This window comes from Rosa chinensis, chromosome 6 (genome assembly GCF_002994745.2).
Source record: "Rosa chinensis cultivar Old Blush chromosome 6, RchiOBHm-V2, whole genome shotgun sequence".
Lineage (NCBI taxonomy): Eukaryota > Viridiplantae > Streptophyta > Magnoliopsida > Rosales > Rosaceae > Rosa > Rosa chinensis.
The window spans coordinates 22,926,493-22,934,481 of record NC_037093.1 but is presented as its reverse complement, the minus strand read 5'-3'; the positions used below and the strand labels follow the sequence as shown (position 1 = coordinate 22,934,481).

Sequence of the window (7,989 nt, the reverse complement as noted above, 5' to 3'; positions counted from 1 at the left end):
GGTTACTTATGGATGAAGTGATCGAGATTGGATTAAAGATTCTATCCCTAAAACTATAAGGATTTTATATCTGTGATCCTTATCGTATTTGGAAACTTCGTTTACTTCTATGAGAAGTGATTACATTGATACAGAGTATAGAGGACCTAATTACTTTAGTATTAGGATTGCTATTATGGGATGAATCCTAATAATCAACCTCTGTATAAGTCTAAGGTCCCTGCATCCTCTAAACACGAGTACTAAGGAATCTCAGCTCCATTGTGAGTATTCTCAGACATAGAGCTTTGCAGAAGACCGGACTTGCACAATGACGTTTGATGCTTTTACTGCTTCAGGTATGTATCTTGGTTCCTTTTGTAATAATCTGTATTCAAGCATGCTTATTGTACTAGTGTTCTTAATGATCATGATTGTTCTTAAGATATAAGTTACATGTGGTATTAGAGCATCTTTCATGACGTTATGAACCTCTTCAAAACAAACCTTGTATGCTTGCTATGGTTTACAGAACATGTTTTAGAAAACGTTTTCCTATTGTGTTAACAAAAAAAAAATTAAATAAATAAAAACTTGCCTTTGGTTATTCGGGCCAAACTCACGCATAAGAACTCAAGGCCCATACTTGGCCTGTTAATCCAAATAACAAAACAAAGCTAATCTGACCGATGTTTTACAACAACAGTCATTTTGTTTTTGCTGGGTATGCACCTTGGAGTTCATCAAAATCCCAATTTAGGGATTCTCTGATTCTGGGTATACGGCGTTAAATGGCTCGGTGCTTTGGGTTCGGATGGTCTCGGCTAGAGGGCTGCATAATGTTCTTGCTTCCGCTTATAAGATTATGCAGCAAATAGTGAGTTCTGCTTTGGTACACATTCTCAGAACTCGAATTTCATAATAAATTGTTGATTTTGTATCTATGTTGCATATCTGGATGATACTCCATTCTATGGACAATTGTGAAAATTGCTTTACGATTTCAATAAATATTGTCTGAGTATGCATATACATTTAGACGTAGAATTAGCAATTGATTGGTACTTACACAGTAAACATCAACTCCAGTTTTCTCCCTATGAATTACTGATGTTTGCAGTATGTAGGCATCTAGTTGATTAAATGGCTAAATGAGATTAAGAAATCTTATAATATCAACTTGTAATTTTTTATTCATGACTTATTGGGGTATTAAGGAAGATGGTGTCATAGCACTTCATCCTTAGTATTCTTGGTTAGCCAATGCAATATGCATAAACCAAATCTTGTACTCTGTGTTTTAGGGTCATGATTGTAGCTTCCATAGAAGGCCTCCTCTTTACATGTTCTTAAGACACAGATTGCAAATTAAATAAAACACATTCAGATACATAGATTTCTTCTTCTGCCATTTTAGGTGATGACTAATCTAAGTATACCATGTTTTATTTATTTTGGCCTTGTGATTTAGTTCTACCATTGTCTTCTGCTCTCATGTGATGCTTGGCATGGAACATTCAACAAAAATCTAAAATGGGGCTTAAAACATTTAATGCAATTTTACAGTTTTCTTTTATTGCATTGATGATTGTTGATTATGGTTTTTCTCAGAATGCTTATTACTTCATGTATGTTTTCTATGATTGTTGGAATGATTGAAAGCTTATGAATAAAACAGAAAACACTTAGTCTGAGCAAAAACAAAATTTAATTCAACACTTTTGTATTTATACTTTTTCATAAAACTTATACAAAACTTCAATGCTTCGTTAGGTTCACTCCCTTATAGCTTCATCAACATTGAGTCCCTCACAGGATCAAACTACAAAAAGTGGAAAGCAGACATGGAGATCTATTTGAGCATTCACCATCTAGATATGCCTATGTATAAGGAACCTCCAGCAGCTCTCACTATAGCTAGCACCAGTGATGGCCGAAAATACTTTGATGAGTGCCTTAGGCTGAATAGAGTTTGTAAAAACATAATGAAGAGAACCATGTCAGATGCCATTAGTGGTAGCATTGAAGAGAAGGAGTTGGCCACAGACTTTCTAGCTTCCATTGGTGAAAAATTCACAGAGAGTGACAAGGCTCAAACTGCAATTTTGCTGGGGAAATTAATGAACACTAAGTACACCAGTTCAGGGAAAATTAGGGAACACATTTTGAAGTTTGTAGACTATGCAGCTAAACTAAAAGCCTTGAAGAATCTTGTTTCTGATGAGATGATTATCCACCATGTTCTGAATTCTCTACCACCTAGTTTTGAACATCTCAACACCAGCTACTTAGCATAGAAAGACAAATGGAACATCAATGAGTTGATTTCAATTTCGTGCAAGTGGATGACAGAATTAAGAAAGAAAAGGGTGAGAAGACAGTTAATCTTGTGGGGAAACCTAAGTGGAAAGGAAACAACCAGAAGGGGAAGAAATTTAACTGGAAACAAGCCCTAGCTCCAGCCTTTGAGTATAAAATTCCCAAACCTTATCAGACAAAATGCTACTTCTGCAGAAAACCCGGCTACCATAAGAAATATTGTACTGGTTTCAAAGCTTGGTTGAATAAAAAAAAGGTAATTCTAACTTAATTCCCTGTTTTTCTATAGAAATTAATTTAGTTCAAAACAACTCTAGTAGTTGGTGGATTGACTCAGGGTCGCCTATTCACATAACTAATTCATTGCAGGGATACAGAAGGAAGAGAAATCCCAGAAGTGAGGAACAAAACATATGTATTGGCAATGGATCAAGGGTGTAGCAATGAAGGCAATAGGATCTGTTAGACTAGATTTAGGATCTGGAAATTTTATTGTTTTAGACAATGTCTATTTTGTACCTTCCATGAGAAGGAATTTGATAAGTGTCTCCCTTTTAGTTAAACTTGGTTGTAGCTTTCTTATTGATTGTAATGGAATAAAGATTTCAAGAAATTCTTTTCATATTTGATGAAGAATACAAGCAGAATATTTTAAGTCAAGATTTGGAAAGTAGTTCAAATATATCTAGGTTTTTATTATTAGGATTCTTATAATTATTAGGATTATTTCTTTAGGATTCTTCAAGGATATCCCTAGTTATTCTAGAGTTATCTTAGCCTCCCTATATATAGAGGCCTTTGTAGTCTTTTATTGGCAGAATTGAGTTAATAAAAATTGAAAACTTTTGCTTCTCTCCAGGTTTGTGTGATGCAACCTAACCTTAGGTGTGATGCCTAAGTTCTCTGGGTGTGATGCCTAGAAACCCTACTGGTGTGATGCTAGTAGTTCTATTCCTTCTCTTCTTCAGTTTCTTATTCTAAATCCCTTTTATTTCTAACAATCGAGACTGATGCAAATAAACCCCAGTTCTGCAATTCTTTTGCCTCTTGTCCTGCATCATTTTGGCATCAGAGCAAGGCTGATCCAATGGCTATACGATCGGGGAAAAACTTCAGGGGGCGTCTGACTGACAACCAGCGAGATGGTTTGTTACTAAAGATTGTTGAGTAACTTGAATCAATGGACAATCAGAGTGAATCGATGGACACTCGGATCAGAAAGTTAGGAGATCGTGGGAAAGCTTCCGCAACTGATAAGGTAGATAAAGAAGAAGATACTATAGTTGAGGAAACCAACACTGATGACAAAGAAGAGATCCAAGGTGGGGATGACAGTGCCTTCGACTACGGAACTTATGATCCATCTGATCTAGATGAAGACTTAGATAGCCACAATCTAGCACCTCCTACAACTCAAGCTTCAAGTGCACTTATTGTCTCAAGTTCTACTGTTGAGCGCCTCAACCTTCACGGGCAGCCACACCCGCAACCATACAAGGCAGCACATATCCTTCTTGGAAGACCTTGGTTATCTGATCAAGATGTGCACCATCATGAAAAGGAAAATACATATTCTTTTCTCTTTAACAAGAAAAAGGTTGTCTGGAAGCCTATGAGGGCAGTTGACAGGGACATGTACAGGAGGAGGATGCTTAAGAAACCTGATGCAACCAAGGGAAAAGTTCTTCACATTCTTGTGTTGAAATGGTTTCAGATAGAACCTGGTGGTTTGGGAAGGGAAGTCTACACCTTTAACTCGCCGGAGTCGAGTCTTTCAACAGGGGGAGAATGATGAAGAATACAAGTAGAATATTTTAAGTCAAGATTTGGAAAGTAGTTCAAATATATCTAGGTTTTTATTATTAGGATTCTTATAATTATTAGGATTATTTCTTTAGGATTCTTCAAGGATATCCCTAGTTATTCTAGAGTTATCTTAGCCTCCCTATATATAGAGGCCTTTGTAGTCTTTTATTTCCAGATTAAGATTAATAAAATTGAGAGCGTTTGCTATCCTTGGTTGTGTGACTCTACCTCCTTCCTAGGTGTGACTCTAGAACCTACTGGTGTGATTCCAGTAGTTATCTTTTGGTTTCTAAGCCTACTGCATATTATTTCTACAGCAACCTTAATCCTACAGTTTACGTATTGGTCCTGCATCAATATTGCTTATGGTGCCATTGTAAATGATTACATACAGTTAAATTGTTCAATTCCTAAAGAGATTTTATCTATCGGAAACAATGTGAATGACACATCAACTTTTAATTCCATTACTGGTGTTAAAAGACACAATTTAAATGAGAAATCTGCAGCTCTTTGGCACAGGAGATTAGGTCACATATCAAAAGAAAGACTGCAGATTATAGTTAAACAAAATATTCTACCTGAACTAAATTTTGAAGATTTAGGTGACTGCGTAGTGTAGATACCTCTCGCTATGCATGGAGGATTTGCTACATCACCAAGCATAAGTAACACCCTCTTTGGGACACCCACAAGCCATGGTGAGGCCCAATCGAGACATGCATCCCGTAGCCCTATGTTCAAGCTACGCTACGGTATCCGGAAGTGGCAAATATGTCGCCGGGAAGCCACCTTCCGGGCCTTGCCAACATGCCCTCACAACTAGGCTTTCTAGACTAGAATAGTGATTTCTACATCCCACATCTAAGTAAATGTAAAGGAGATGGTGTCCTTCACCTATAAAAGGAATGCCTCCTCCCACAACTCAAGACATCTCATTACACACTTTGTAATCCCCTTGGGCCGCAAGGCCCAAACACATATAGTACAATATTCAAGTGGACGTAGTCTCCCGCTAAGGCGGAGACGAACCACTATACTTCTCGTGTGTGTGTGTGTCTCTCTCTAAAGCTAACTAGAGACCCCTCGGATCACAAACATTAGCGCCAATGTTAGAAGCACTCGGCCTTCCTTGCCTTGTATTCTCAATCAAGCCTTACATCCGCCGCTATCCATCCTTGGCGGTAACAAAAACAATTCAAACATAAATTTGTTCCCAGTGCTTGCAAAGTTGCAAGGTTTCAAGTCAAAACGAAGTCAGCGCAACACCCACTCAAAAATTGAGCTTGGTCAACTCCAGCTCAAATGGTCAACGCTGCACCACAAAAAAATAAAAAATAAAAAATAAAAATTTTGGGTGCCAATTTTTCTTTGGACACCCAGAGAGTTACTCTGGACACCATCACCATTCTTCAATCATCATCAGCGCTAGCGTCATCACCATCAGCGGCACAGCTCCGCTAGCCAACCTCTGCTCCACTCCGACAACCGGCAGCAGCCACCCTAGCATTACTGCTGACCCATGCAAAATCTCCGCTCCGCCGAGCTTCATCGCTGGCCAAAACTCCACCAACCAACGTTGATCAAATAACCGCCAAACCGCTAAGCAAACCTCCGCCAGCAACGCTCAGGCAATTGTTGAGCAAGGCTCCGTCCTCTCAATTGACCCACAAGCTCCGCTAGCTGTCGATACAAACAAAAACCACCACCGCTGGACTACAATCCCGGAGGAGCTTTTGCAATCCCTGCGGATATTCATTCCTAGTGGAACTTCATTCAATCCCGGCGGAGCTTCGGTTGTCTTAGCGGAGCTTGAGTTGTCTTGGCAGAGCTTCTCAATCCCGGTGGAGCTTCTGCAATCCTTGCGGAGATTCATTCCTAGCGGAACTTCATTCAATCACGGCAGAGCTTCGGTTGTCTTAGCGGAGCTTCAGTTGTCTTGGCAGAGCTTCTTAATCTCAGTGGAGCTTCATTCAATCCCAGCGGAGACTCAATCCCGGCGGAGGTTCAATCTCTCGGTCATCCAAATTTGGACACCCAACTGACCGCACACACTCCCGCCTCCGGTCACCTGTCACACCCAAGGTTCCGCTCTGCTTGCCAACTTTCCGCTCTGCCGGCCAAAGACTCCAGCACCTCTGGATCCTAGACTGGGCAATAAGCTAAGCTTTCTATACTCTTTGCCTGTTTCTTCAGTGATCAAGAGTCGAGTCCGGACTAAACGTGATATTCATCATATATACTTATGCCCCCATATTTGATAGGACGACACGTGTAATTAATGTTATGTGCGTATACGTTCAGCTGATCGCTCATGCATGCTAGCTGTGATGTACGTGATCACACCTAAACGTTGGGTATCTATATTGGCCGCATGCACCGCTTTTATCAGCTATAGACACATACTCATCTAGTATTGAGCTAATTATCAATTGAAGGCACATGCTTACGTATGAACTGTGCATATAAGCCACCACTTGATAACTATTGTGTCATAAGTATAACTTGCATGACTGTTCTTGTCCTATATAGTGCTACAATTGCATGTGATAAATTGGTATGCATGGTTCAATTTGTTTAACAGAGCATGCTTACATGTGAACCAACTATAAAGGTCAAACTTTGCATATTTGGCACAAGTCCAAATGAACTGATGATGTGCATTATACAGCATACCCATCTTCAATTAATGGGTCTATCTCAAAGCTCACGTGTATGCATATACTATGATGGAATTAGATTACCCTGACTTGCATACTTCTGGAGTCCTATCTCTCACTACAAGTCTTTCATTCAAAATGGCAACGCCTGTTGATCCAAACCCAATTTAATTATTCTAGACCAATGTTTATCCTATGCAAAATGATTTGATGCACATAACTCTATGCATGTGCTCCAGCGTCTAGTAGATGCATAATGGCTTATTGAACATTCCTCTTTAACATGTCATGGCCACTTTGAAATTCACATTGAGACGCAATCAAATATGCCATTTGTTGTCAACTACAATTTTGCAAATACACTTTACTTGAAATTTCATCAAAGTACATATGCAAAATATATATGCAAAATACTAAGCGTTGATTTTACATACTCATGTAATAATCACCTATTTTGTTTTAAGGAGACATAATCACCGATCACTTCCCCAAATACCGAAATCATCACCTTTCTACTAAGGAACTTCAATGGAGCAATGGAGCGTCATGCTTGGACAACTCCAACATGATTTGGGTACTTACATCAATTCCAACTCCAACTCGCTCCAAATCGGCATAAGATAAGTATCAATATGTTATCTTTTACGCTCTGGCAATTAGAGCCATTACATGATTTCACTACTTTAAGCATGCTTATAATATATCACACTTGATATGCATTTACATGCTTCCATGATAAACTAATCATGCTTATAACACATGTTATATGTTTCAGTAGCACACCTACTACGCACACATCCTAGTGTAATACTTTAAATGTCTTCACGACCCTTAAGCATGCTTTCACTATGCTACTCATACATGCCGTACACATATGCCATGCTTATTTGATGTTCATGCATTCATACACTATATGCAAATATCTTGTTTAGCCTCTTGGCCACCATATTTTGTCAAACCCTCCCCACGGGAAAGAGACCTAAACGGATCTAGACTCCACGAGTCTATGGTCTACGACCAACCGCCAAGAGGTAAGGCAACGCTTCATAATGACAATGACCTCTACATGGCATTGCAGTGAAGCTTTTCTCCTCCGGGAAAGAGTAAAGAGACCGGTTAACGTAGCCCATGGCAGTTAACCCCCGACGCTTGAGTATCAAAGATTAGGTTCGCTACCTAACGCCCACTGCTTTAATGCAGCTCCCTTCATCAAACAATTTTCCGA

The 7,989-nt window shown here is 39.3% G+C and overlaps 1 long non-coding RNA gene across 2 annotated transcripts; it reads left to right on the top strand.

The window, feature by feature from the left end:
- Positions 1-272: 272 nt before the first annotated feature.
- Positions 273-3,132, top strand: LOC112171070. Of its 2 annotated transcripts, none has more exons than XR_005801151.1 (4): positions 273-338; positions 686-856; positions 1,753-2,554; positions 2,668-3,132. It is a non-coding gene; the product is annotated as an uncharacterized LOC112171070 (long non-coding RNA). The 2 variants fall into 2 exon arrangements; XR_005801150.1 differs by having other exon boundaries at positions 686-871.
- Positions 3,133-7,989: the final 4,857 nt, after the last annotated feature.